The sequence below is a fragment of the Pinus tabuliformis genome, chromosome J (genome assembly GCF_031772625.1).
Source record: "Pinus tabuliformis cultivar Carrire ecotype Pingquan chromosome J, CPIR1, whole genome shotgun sequence".
Taxonomy (NCBI): Eukaryota; Viridiplantae; Streptophyta; class Pinopsida; order Pinales; family Pinaceae; genus Pinus; species Pinus tabuliformis.
In genome coordinates this window covers 785197567-785211512 of record NC_142295.1, presented here as the reverse complement: position 1 = coordinate 785211512, position 13946 = coordinate 785197567, and the positions used below count along the sequence as shown (strand labels likewise).

Genomic DNA, 13946 nt, shown 5'->3' with positions numbered 1-13946 from the left:
ACCGGGTTGCCTCGAACGAAGAAAAATAATGATTCCATTATGGTGGTAGTGGATAAGTTAAGTAAGGCAGCACACTTCATACCTGTACAGTCCACGTATAAGGCTGTGCAAATTGCTCATATTTTCATGCAAAATGTGTTCAAGTTGCATGGACTTCCGAAGGTAATAATCTCTGATCGTGATGTTAAATTCACATCAACTTTTTGGAGGACATTGTTTGCGGAACTGGGAACACAGCTGAACTTTAGCACAACCTACCATCCCCAAACCGATGGCCAAACGGAATGGGTGAACCAGGTAGTGGAGGACATGTTGAGAGCATGTGTTATGATGAAACCAACCCAATGGGAGGAGTACCTCCACCTGGTTGAATTCGCGTATAATAATGGGTATCACTCGTCAACACAGCTAAGTCCCTTTGAGGTCCTGTATGGGCGAAAGTGCCGCACACCCTCAAGTTGGGGTGGACCTGAGGATAGGTTAAGATTTGGCCCGGAAATGCTCAAGGAAATGGAAGACATGGTGAAAAAGGTGCGTACCAACTTAAAGGCCGCCCAGGACAGACAAAAAAGTTTTGCAGACCGGAAGAGAAGGTTCAAAGAATTTCAGGTCGGAGACCATGTTTTTGTAAGAATTCAAACCAGAAGGAGTGCCTTGCAGTGGAGTGGGTGTGCCAAACTTGCCCCTCGCTATTTTGGACCCTTTCAAATCCTGGCGAGAGTGGGGCCAGTAGCTTATCAACTCGCCCTGCCAAGTCACATTAAAATCCACAATGTTTTCCACGTTTCTGTGCTAAAAAAATACGTCTACGACCCTAAACATGTGATCCAATGGCAAGATGTTCGGGTAAGAATTAATCTGGTTGTTCTAGCTAAGCTTGACCTCAAACAGGAAAATAACTAGACTTGTTGTTGGTTGCAGGTAGAGCCGGAAGGCGAGGTTCTGGTCGAACCACTGAACATTCTCGACCGGAGAGAAGTGCGGTTGCGGAAGCGGGTTATTTTCCAAGCTAAAGTGCAGTGGCAGCACTACGGGCCTGATGAGGCCACCTGGGAGGATGAGGAACTCCTTAAAGAAGCTTACCCGAACTTGTTTAGGGAAAACAGACATCGGGACGATGTCCAATCACAGGAGGGGGAGATGTAATGACCCCAGAAGATGTAATGTGGAATTTTACTATGGTAAAAGATAGTGTGGTAGTTGTTTTATTTAAAAAAAAAAAAACAAAACTCTGATATATTATTGGTATTGAGAAATTTAAATATTTTGCTTGAAATGCTGGCAGCCTCTAAAAGGAGGATTTCAAAGAAAGAAGTCAGTTGCAATAACTGATTAAAAACTACCCTCCCAAACAGGAAAAGTCCTGGAGGTGGGGAGGAAGTTCTGTGCTGTAGGGACAGACAGAAGGAATCTCTTTCCAAGAGGAGAAAGAGGGAAAAACACAAGAAAAAAGGGTTAAGTCTGGTAAGGACCAGATAACCAAGCACCAGGGGTGCACATATCTTGTTGAGGGCTGAAGGCCTGCAAGATGGCTCGGGGGGAGAATCCACTCTGATAGATGGATCTCATGGTTGGGAGGTAGAGCAGAATCGAAAAGCAGGTGATTGCTAAAGTACCTATTCATGACTCTGGCGAACCAGGTATGGTTTCATACTGCAGAGTCTTTAATGAATTCTGAATGATGAATATTCTGTGAACTTATAGTAACCAAATGATAACTGTGTTTCATTCCCGTAGTTACTGTCGTGCTGTTATTATAGCTACACAGGAGTAGTTTAACTAAAAGACAGACTATTAATCTATAGTCATATTAAGAAATAACCAGAGAAACAGAGATGGTTCCAAGCGAAGAAAAGCAGTTCATAAGACAAGCAGTCCTGAGTGTTCTAGAATATAACCAACAGTTAATGTAATATGCCGAACAATATCAGAGACATCCTGAGCCTGAAACACGCATGCCGGCTGTAACTCTTGTCTTAAGGCACCGACAGCAAAGAAGATGAACCCCACTTCTAACTATAAGGAAACTGTCGAAATATGAAAGAGCTAATATATTGTTTCAGCCAAGAAAGCAAAACGCTGTAACCATATGAAATGGGAAGCCATACATTAACCCGAAACGAACAATGTTATCAAATAATAATATTTGAAGCTACAACAGTAAAGAAATCAGACTCATATAGAATAACAAAGTATAAACGATGCATTAAACAGTGTACACGTTAGGGTTAAAGATTTAGAGGAGGTGCAACCGCTGCTGTGAGCGCGGCCGAGAGGAGTTCTACCTCCGGGGTAACCGTATCAGGAACCGGTGCATGTATCAAGAAAACCCCCAAACAGGGGATATGATTTAACATTTCCAAGGAAAGGAAAGAAGTTCTGTACCACTGAATAACCGAATCGAACACATTATTAACAGAACTATTCAATAATAGAAATCACCCGGAGATACCAGAACCATTTACTCCGACACTGTAATCATTATAAGTAAATATGAGGAACTCCGCCGTCGTAGAGGCAGATAGCTTATCCATAGCTGGAATCGGACCATTGGTAAACAAGGGAAAACGATACATCATTTTAACATTGTTCAGAACGCAACGCGAAACACATATTATTATTTGCCAAAAAACGCAAGCAACCCCAGAGAGGGCTCAGACAGAGTAAAATCTTCGAAGGTAAAAATTAGAAGAGAACCCAGATAGTATAATTTGAAGTGTAAACATTTATATATAAAACTGAAACTCTCAAAATATAGACTGGTTCTGCTAACTAGAAGTTGGCGCTACGCGCACAGTTGCCTTAAAATTAAATACAGAGGCACCATTGTCTAAAGATGCCGAAAGGGGAAGATATACCAAAATAATTAGTCCACAGACAACTGAAATTGAGTACATGGAGTCCGCCGAGCATTACAATTCATCAGGGTCGGACATGGAATCAAGTCAAAAAACCCATATCAGTAGTGAGGGTCCTCTTGGAAAAATACCTCCGCAAATCAAAAGAAAACAAGAGAGGGAACCAGCATCCGGACCCCGGACTGCAATAACCAAATACGAATGTATTAGGATCGAAGGGGCTGAGAGCTCTCGCACCCAGGAGAATACAAAATAAGAAGAACGCCTCTTACCTGTAATTGCCGAGAGAACTGAGGCGCAGGGGTTAGCTCCTCGATGTCATCTGAGGAGCTGGAATGAACCCACCTGCATACATTTCCAGTAAGAGAAAACGAATCAGTATGAACTTTTAACTGGTAACAAATTAACTCTAAATGCGAACCACGAAATGGAGACGGATAAGTAATACCTGTGCAAGCTTTGCGATGAACACTCCACGGTCTCCGGAAGGTGAACTGGTTGCGAGGACGACGCTGGTGAAATCGAACCGGTGTCTGAGCACCAGGGTGGAGTCGGATAGTCTTCGCGGAACAAATGAGCTTCCGTCTTGCTCCAGCAGGGTTATGTATTGATCCAAAACCCTCGGGCTTTTCCCAGCCCTTCGATCCGAGGGGTGAATCCTGATCGTCGAAGTAGAGCGGGAAAACGGAGCGGAGAAGCCGAGGAACCAAAACCCGAGGTGTCACATGGCCGAGCGAGCAAGCCATGCCACCTGCCATGGCGTGGACCACATCCATTAAAACGAGCAATGACTTGGCACCTGCAAGGGCTGCGGCCGGACCACAAACCTCCGCGCCAAATTAATATAAGCCCAGAACTGGGAGGGGATGGTGAGTTAAGTTAAATGAATGTCATACAACCCACCTTAACCAAATCTCAGCGCAATATATATAAACATTAATGCAGCACACAAACCAACACGCGGTAAGGCGTTGGACAACGCAGCATGCAAATCACAGATTATAAAGTATATGGTGTTGATTATAAAGTATATGGTGTTGGGTAGTGCGGCATACAAATTAACATGTAGAACTACGTAAAAGGGAACAATATTTAAGCATAGTAGAGTTACCGTTTATGCCTCTTAAATTTTTTTTTGTTATGTATATGTGAATGAGGGTGTGACAGTTAAAAAGTAGAGCAAATTTTTAATTGAGAAAAAAATTATTTAAAAAAATGAATAATATTGTATAATTAAAAAAATAAATTTATTAATTTATAAAATAAATATTTAAAAAATATTCAATTGAAAAGTAAAGTAAAATTTTAAATTTTAAATTTTAAATCTTTTGGTTAAATAAAATTAGAAAAAATTATAATCCAAAATGTGTGAAATGAATTAAAAAATCTCATATTTACCCCCAAAAAAAAATATTTAAACCGGAAAAAATATATTATTTACACATTTGCAATATATAGATTACACACGTAAATATATTTAAGCTCAAGAAAATATGTTATTTACACATTTACAGTACAGAGTTACGCATATAAAAGGAATAAGATATTTTTTAGTTAGTAACACAATATTAAAATATTAATTATATGAATTTTGTTGTTGTTGTTTTTAAGTTAATTATAGTTATTGAAGTTTTTAACCAATTACTTCAAAAGTATATTTTTTTCAAGTTAATTAGATTTATTGAAATTTTTACTCAATTATTTTAAGAATATATCTTAAAGTTATTGATTTATTTTTTTTGGTTATATATAAGTTTGGTAGGACTATATCTTCATTATGTTTAATTTTTCATTTTGATTGGGTGAATAGTACAAAATTTGAATCCAAATTTTCTAGTTCATAAGACTTCATTTCCATGGCCATTATTTTAAATAATTTTATTATTTTTCTATTTAAATTCAATTCTCTTAAATAAAATAAATAATTTGTAATGAAATTTATTATATTGTAACAAGTGCTACATAGACCTGATGTTTAGTTTCAATATAGTTAAATTAAAGTAAACAAGTTTCTCTATGATGGTAACTAATCCATCATAATTTGAGTGACATGGATATTATTGAGATAACCCACAATCATATAAATTTGAGAGTCCAGATTAAATCTACAATGCTAAATAGGATAATAATAAGTATCAATCTGAATTTTTTTATTTGATCATGCCCAAATGCCAAATATATTTAGTATATGGTTTTTAAATTTTTCAACTATTTCTAGACAATAAATGAAATTTAAATATTTAATTCTAAAAAAAAAATTGAAATATAAAAAATTAAGTAAAAATAATTTTATTTGAAAAAATTAAAAGATAAAATATTTAAGTAAAAATGGTTTTGTTTGAAAATATTATTTATATAAAAATAAAATATAAAATATAAATATAAAAAATTTAGGTAAAAATAATTTTATTGGAAAATATGGTTTATATAAAAAAAATATTAAATAAAAATATTGCAAAAATCTATAAAACAATTAATATATCTTTAAAAAATGACAAATTTAAAACTTACTGTGATTCTACACGAACTATAAATATTAATATTTTATTCGGCAACTTTGCAGTTTGACGTGGTCCATTTATTAGGCCGATAGGCCTTCCTTTGAAAGGGACTTTCGTCGTCCTTTTCTTTCCGATGTTGACACCTGGCATCTATGCCGTTCAGCGAGCATTCAGTGTCTTCTTCAATTACTTGTCATGGTATCAACTGAGGATCTTTGCAGCTGGCGCGAGTTCTATTGCCCGGGTCTCGCAAAACGGAAAACTGTTATGCCAACGCCTTTCTCCATAATGATGGCGGTCTCGAATCTTCACCCACTACATGAAGCCGACAGAAATATCCGCAAATTTGTTACAAATTCCTGTAATCCCTGAACAAATCGTTACAAATTACTGAGAAAGCAGTTTAAAGTTAGCAGCGATTCTCCATGTGCCTTCAATGGCGTCCACTGTGACAGAGAAGGGCACGTATTCCTGTAATCCCTGAACAAACCATTACAAATTACTGAGAAAGTAGTTTAAAGTTAGCAGCGATTCTCCATGTGCCTTCAATGGCATCCACTGTGACAGAGAAGGGCATGTTGTGAGATTAGAATTTGACAATTTTCTGGTCGCAGGGTCGTTTCCATCAAAAGTCTGCAGCCTGAGATATCTCACAGTCCTCTCATTTGCCAACAATGAAATCAAGGGGGAAGTCCCAAAGGATCTCGCCGACTGTACTAATCTGACGCGCTTGGATTTGTCTCAGCATTATCTAGTAGGCTCTCTTCCCAGCTTTGTATCAGAGATGCCCAACCTGGAACTCTTGGATTTTTCAGGCAATAATTTTACTGAGCCCATTCCCCCTGCCTTCGGCCAGTTGAGGAAGTTGCAGATACTTAATCTCTTTTCCAATTTGTTGGGTAGGACTATTCCTGGATTTCTAGGCAATCTGACAAACTTGCTGGAGCTGAATCTGGCCCTTAATCCGTTTGAAAGTGGTCCTATTCCTGTGGAGATTGGAAAATTGACTAAGCTACAGAATCTGTGGCTGATGGAGTGTAATTTACAGGGGAGGATTCCTGTTTCTATTGGGGATTTGAGGGAACTTCAGCTTCTGGATGTATCTAAGAATAATCTAACAGGGCCTTGGCCTCGTAAGGCCATCGTACGAATATTCTTAGGAATCTCACCCTCAAGTTTATTCTGGTAAAGCTGCAAACTAAATATCAATCGGAAAACCAAGAAAACACAAAAAGACGGGGTGCTCGTTTTCACAAAACGCAAGATTTTCTGGACGCCATGCACCCGTCAGAGTATGCATCATGAACAACCAGATCTCCCGGTGGACATCGATTTTGTCATCTGATTCTGCCAGAACTCTGGAATCTGCTGCAGACTTTTAGCACTGGTTAAGGAAACTGGTTACTACGACATACTCGTAGTGAGTGCGACGACCACTGAAGCAGAGATCAAGAATGCTTATTACATGAAGGCCAGGCAGGTTTTTCCTCTTAAAAATACAAATGATGCTCAGGTGGCACAAAATTTTCAGGGATTAGGAGAAGCTTACCATGTTCCCAGCGATCCAGCACATCGGGCATCATATGATGCACATGGAAATGCAGGTGTATCAATGGAAACAATAATAGAGGCAGCAACAGTCTTTGCGATGCTGTTTGGAAGCAAGTTATTTGAAGACTATATAGACCACCTCACAATTGCTTCTATGGCTTCTTTTGAGAAGATCTTTACTGAAGGCGAGCACACGGATAACAGGAAAGTACAAGAGGAAAGAGAAGAAAATCTTGCACAGGTTTTGAAAGATTGTCTTTATCCGTACGTACAAGGTGAGAAGGGTGGGTTTATAGAAGAAGCTAAATCTGACGTTAAAATTGTTGGGCGGTGCAGCTAATGGAAACAGTATACTGCAGACAATTGGTTACGTGTATGAAAGAGAAGCGACGAAGGAACTTGGAAAGAACGGAGACTTATATTTGGGTTTATCATTTATAGCCGAATGGCTCAGAAACAACGGGAACAGGTGCTTTTGCTCTGTTGCAGTTATTAGAAGATATCAAAGAGCAGCGGAGTACGGGGGAGAATTACAGTGAAGCCGATTTTGGAGCATTTTTACAGTCCAACAAAGAATTGATTGTCAACTCACTTTGGAAAGTAAATGTGCCTGACATTGAACGCACTCTCTCGCACGTTTGCCAGATCGTGTTGCAAGATAAGACCCTCTCATATGTGTGCCACACGGTGTTTCAAGATAAGAGTGCAAAGAAAGAAGATCTTCAAGCTCGCGCGGAAGGTTTAAATATTCTGGGAAAGATTTTACAAACCGCAAAACTATAAAACGGAGATCGAATTTCAGAAAAAGACACTTCTCGTGGATTTTATTTTTGTTCAAAGACATATCTGATGTTATGAAGAAACATTTTATCACATTTTCGTTAAATCTTTATCACTGTTAATTGTTCACATGACGAAAAATGTAAAGGGACTCAGAGATCTCCTCCTCCAGCTGGTGGAATTGAAAGGCATATATGAAGTAATGAAAAATATTCGCATCGTTTGTTTCTCACACATTCTCATAAATTCAACGCGTTTGTCCATGGTATTTAGCTCTTTATGAGGCTTTTGTAAATTGAGGAAACAAATTTGGTGAAATACTTGAATAAGGTCACGTGAATCTATTGTATATGTTCTTGCAATTAAATCAAGAAAACAAATTCTTGTAGTTGTTTAGCTAATTGTTCTTTACTTCATTTTTTTTTTTTAATATTTAGTATACGCTTCCTTTGCATCGAATTTTATCACATTGCTTTGATTAGAAGTCAGAATTCAGGTGCAGAAATTTATAACTGTCTATGCATAATAAACTAGCCCAAGCTTCAGTCTTATCATAATTAAGTCTGATGCAAGAGCATCAACCCACTAACGAAAATGATTTCTAGAAGAAATCACATGGAAGGCACAAGTGTCAAAAGGGAATACAAATTATTAATTTGCAATTTAAAAGCATGGTGAAAATTAAATATGCTAGGGATCTTGGGTTACTTTGGTAGTTAATCCTCAACCAAACTTTGAAAAAAAAAATGTCATATTTAAAATCACAAGGCTGTGCGGCCTTGTTTGATGTTTCAGACATCAAATCATCAAAGTTCATGAGACTTGCAATAAGTTTGTCATTCTCTTCATCCCCTTTTTCATAGATGTCTCTTTTCTTTATAAGAATTTCATTTACAATTACATTGATTGGAATTTCGTTGTTATTACCTCATGAGGAAACTCCTTATTATCTACATCTACATGATTTGTATTCGCCAACAATTCACTAGTTTTAAAATCACAATATCTTTGGATCTCATCAACTTCTTCATCCTTATCTTTACTAAGGATTGGTCTGTGTTTAAGTTCACAAAAGTAAACTTCCATCTAAGTTGTTGTGAGCTCTTCATCATTCAATTAAGCATTAAACCTACGCTCCAGCGTCACTTGTAACCTATGCCACTTTAATTTCTTCCACATAATCCATTAAACATTTGGTCTTGTTTACCTTCTTGTTACATTAGTACATTCAGGTGCACTTTTATCTCAACAACTTCTCAGTGAACTTCCTTTTGAGTCATCCTTCTTCTTATGTCATTTACTTTGGCATCTTATTTTCATCTACTATGACTTCTCCTTGAACCCATGTCATGACTATCAATAGTTTCTTTGTGAACTTTACCTTGTCCACTTGTACATTGCAATAAGAAGTTACTCCTTAACTTGTTTCAATACTTAACCAAGCTATCTCTAAGCTCGTCCTTTTGGTATAGTTGGTTCTCTCTTTTAGGACCTCTTGAGCTTCTCTAAAGAATATGAGTTTTATCCAAAAGGAAACATAAGAAACACTTACAAATATCTTGAAATATCTTCTTCATCGTTACTTACAAGGTGACAAGGTAGTGTTTATGCAAGAAGCTAAATCGGAGATTCAGTTACTCGGCGGTGCAACTTATGGAAGTAATTGTTAAAAAATGGAAGAAAAAGAATTTATTCATTAAACATAGCAAATCTCAGGTGAGGAGCTTCACTTGGAGACTGCCTCTAGCGGAACGATCTACGATCTTCTCACTAAAAATCAAGAATATATAGTTTACAATCAAATAAGGAAGTTAGAACAGCCACCTGGAATGTAGGAACAAATTCCTAATCCAAGTCTCACATGAAAATAATGAACAAACTCTCTCCAAGAATACATTTGTCCATTAATTTTAACACTACCTTTTAATGGAGAAAGGGTTCCATAGCACTCTTAACATCTCCCTAAATAACTCAAATTTAATTCTTACAATAGGCTTAGTAAAAATGTCTACAACATCATCACAAGTATTACAATATTCAATATGGATTTCCTTTTACTGAACCTTCTCACTAACAAGGTGAAACTATGTATCAATATGCTTGGTGTTTTTATGAAACACTGGATTATTTGCATGTTTAATTGAGCTCTAGTTGTCACACCTGATAACTGTTGCATCCTTTTGTTCTTCTTTAACATCCTGGAAAAGTCTTTTCAATGAAACTACCGCACATGTTGCTCCTCACATTGTTTGATACTCTGCTTCAGCTAAAGATAAGGATACATTGTTCTTCTTGTCGCTGCTCAATTCAATAACCCCGAACCCAATGTTGAATGCATAACTTGTTATGGATTGTTGGTCATCTATATTTCCGACCCAACCTGAGTCTGAGAATCCTGTCAATCTAACATCAAACGAATTAGTATATTTAATACCAAAGTCTAAGGTTCCTTGAAGATACCTTAAGACGCCTTTCGCTGCAACCCAATGATTCTCAAGGGGCTTTGACATGAATTGGCTCAATAAACTGACTGCAAAAGCCAAATCGGGCCTACTGGTAGTCAAGTAAATTAGACTCTCAACCAGTTTTCTATACAGTGTTGCATCGACCTCTTAGAACCATAATTATTTTGAAGTCTAGTATTTTGTTGTAAAGGCACCGATGCGTCTTTGCACTGATCCTTTCTGAACGTTTTCAAAAATCTCCTAACATACTTTCCTTGAGACAGAAAAGTTCGAGCAAAGTCGCTCCATACTTCAAGACCCAAACAATAGTGTAATTAGTAAGGCCTTTAGCTAGCTCAAATTGCTCATCCGTTAGGCTTGAACCAACATCTCTTCTAGAGAAATTCAACAATTCTAATTTAATAATCCTATTGGCCTCTCTTTGTACCTTTTGGGACAATTGCTAGTGTTAGAAAGCTAGCGATTTGCAGTTTCACTTGGTCCATATATGTTAGAAGGCTAATCGCTATTGTCGGTGAAGACACGCGTTCAAATATAAATGACTAACTAAGTATCAATATCATCGCTCTTTGACCGTCTGTGTCTACCGCGGTAATTATTGTGTGCGATGCATTAAATATAAAAACTTCGTAAAAATGTATTAAAGAGAAATCGGTGGTAGTAGGTATCTTACCTATTGGGTAATTATTGTGTGCATTGCATTAAATATAAAAACTTCGTAAAAATGTATTAAACGGTGGTAGTAGGTACCTTACCTATTGGATGACGGCTAAAAATAAATAGGATGAAGAGTACAAAGTGATGCGAGAGTAAAAGGGATTGGATTATTGGATGAAGGTTGAAAATAAATAAGTTATAGAGTATAAAATAATGTACAACCTTTGCATGTATCCATTTGTTCTAGTTTTCCCTTGGGAAGTCCAGTAGAAATCTGTTGCATGATCTTCAAGGCCCCATGGTGCAAGTGGCCCAATCTTCTATGCCATAGCTCACCAACATCTTGGCTCTACACCAACTCTACTTTGGAACTCAATGCAGCATCGTCGTCTACCTCCAGCTTGTAGAGATTCTTTACTTGAATCCCAATCCTCTTAGTTTGTCCAGTGCTGATATGCCTCAGGAATGCCTTTCCTTTACTAAAGACTACGTCATAGCCTTTGTCTTTCAGCATAGCGATAGACACAAGATTATTCTTTAGACTTAGAAGATACTATACATCGGTCAGGGTGAGAGGATCTCCATGCTCCCTCTAGAACAAAACCGTACCTTCACCTGAAACACGGTACTTTCCATCATCACCCATCTCGATCTGCATCTGGAGGTCCTTCTCCTTCAAGGTACCGAAAAGATTCTTGTCGCCGGTCATGTGGAATGAAGCTCCACTGTCTAGGGACCAAACACACACCACCATCGATGAAACCATACATGCGATGAGGGTGAAATCCAATTCGAACTATGAGGCTAGTGCCTCACCATGTAATCCCTTCAAGGATCCCTTCTTGGATTTATTCTATGGACAATTTGTAACATAATGGCCCACCTCATGACAATGAAAGCATCTCACTTTCAATTTGTCAAACTTATTCCCACCATGGGAAGAATTGGATTTGGAATGGGATGCCTTCCCTTTCCCTTTTCTCGCCTTACTCGCTAAGGATAGATTTTCTTCATCATATTACTTTGATGAAGATCCATCTTTGGTGCTTCTCCTTGTCTCCTCTTGCATCAGATCCAACCAAAGTCATTCCTAATCTGGCAGTTTCTTTCTTCCATTTACTGAGTCTTGGTAGCTATGCCAGCTCTTAGGAAGACTGAAGAGAGCAAGACTCACCATGTCATCATCGGTTGTCGTGATCCCTACACTTCCAAGCTCATCCTTGCAGGTGGTGAGCTTGTTCAGATATGTAGAGATCGTGTCGCCCTTTTCACACTTGATTTTTCTAAGCTTGTCTTTTAGCGCCAGCTTCCTCTGAACGTTGTTGTTCTGATATAGATCCTTCAATTTTTTCCACATTGAAAACAATGTCCCCTTCCCATGGAGACTCGAGACTATGTGGTCTCGAACTCCCCCCCAGAAGGATTCTCCTCACTCTAGCCACAAATTTCTTCAATTCCGCCAATTCTTGGGAAGTAGCAGCTGCTAGCTTGGGGACTTCTTGATCAATGAATTCCTTCAAATTGTTGTCCTATAATACAGCTTCCATGTGATCCTTCCAGGCTATATAATCCAAGTTGCCATCAAGGGCATACTCGAGTCTCAAACCGTTGAACGCCATTGGTGAAATTTGAGATGTGATAAGAATTCGAATTCTATAATCAAGAATTTCAAACTTCAAACTCCTCCCTTCTTTGTATACTATTCTTCGCTTTGATCACCTTTGCTCTGATACCATGTAGAATTTCCCACTATAGATAACCTGATAATGTAATATACTCAAGCAAAATACTTGATCTACTTCTATAAACACACTTGCGGAAGCTTGATCGATTTTGAGCAAGATCAAATAGAACACATATAACAGAGAATGAGAAATCAATCACACATGAACACAAAAGAATACTCTGGGGAAAGCCTCAACTAAAAACCCCGATCTCTGTATTATCATACAAGTGGAAATATGTCCGGATTACACAAAGCTTTAGCTCACAAGCTATCCAGCTCTTAGTACAATCCCTCAATACAACTCATAGACTGAATAGACACAACATATGTCTTCCTCCAATACTCCAAGCCTCCTATTTCCTTGCGCAGTTTCTCCTGGGTCCTCTGGCTAACACCTGTGTGAATTGACCTCTCACACGACTCACCAAACTCAGAGGTAACTGCGGAATCTCCAAGGAATGAATTCCTTCTGCATGCAAGAGATATCCTCAATGGAATATTCTTGCAACTGATAGTACACTATCCCATCATCTGATCTCAACTGGGTCTCTGACTGAACTGACATGCATGACTTATTTATGAGAGAATATTCAGTTATCTAAAGTGCAGTAGTTACATGCATAAATGCATTAACTAACTGAACTCACAATCAGTTCCACAAACTATTGGAACTAATCTAACTGGACTTAACTCAGTTAACTGAGCTAACTAATTACAACTCAAAGTACAACTCATCTTGATCTCCTTAATCAAGGGATAACTTCCTCAATCAAAGGGGGAACTATTGCATGTCTTCACATAGACTTCATATTTGATTTTCTACAAGTAATTAACTCAAGATGAATTAATTAACTATTTTACAAACAACTGCTAAGATAAAATTCAAATTTTAATTCTCAATTTTAGTTCAGGGACTAACTAAAATTGGAATGTATCCCGAAATGCTATTTATAGTAGTGCTATTTTTAGCAATTCTATTTTTAGCATTTCTTGTTGCTATTTTCAATAGTTATGTATACTTGAGCCAAATTATAATTAATAGACAGAGTCTTTGTCTTTAAACCACCGGTGTTGTTGAGAGGTCACTATTTATTTATTTGATTATGTTTCACAGTTTCAATTCTCTAGACACTCTTGAAATCATGTTATGTGTACTTCCAAATTATAATTATTTTGCTTTATTATTTATTGATATGTAAAACATACAACCTCCATTTATATAGAATCTTCCTTTATATTTTGATTTTGTAGTTATGGAATAATAATCAATCAAAATCTAAATTTGGATCGCTAAAATTAAAATAGAAAACAAAAGCTAAAAAATTTACTTTGGAAATAAATTTTTCCAAATATGTTATATATTATGTAAAGATAATTGGATGCCATAAAATGTTGAATCCATCAGTTT

The 13946-nt window shown here is 37.4% G+C and overlaps 1 long non-coding RNA gene and 2 pseudogenes across 2 annotated transcripts in view; 2 read left to right on the top strand and 1 right to left on the bottom strand.

The window, feature by feature from the left end:
• The window catches only part of LOC149229069 (ABC transporter G family member 39-like), a 118755-nt pseudogene that overhangs the window by 24355 nt on the left and 80454 nt on the right, over positions 1–13946 (top strand). The window lies entirely within an intron of this gene.
• Positions 2993–3502, bottom strand: LOC149229073 (uncharacterized). Its single transcript, XR_016247273.1, has 3 exons — positions 3307–3502; positions 3131–3203; positions 2993–3040 (listed from the first exon to the last, which is right to left on the bottom strand). It is a non-coding gene; the product is annotated as an uncharacterized LOC149229073 (long non-coding RNA).
• On the top strand, positions 3646–7768 carry LOC149229072 (uncharacterized; annotated as a pseudogene).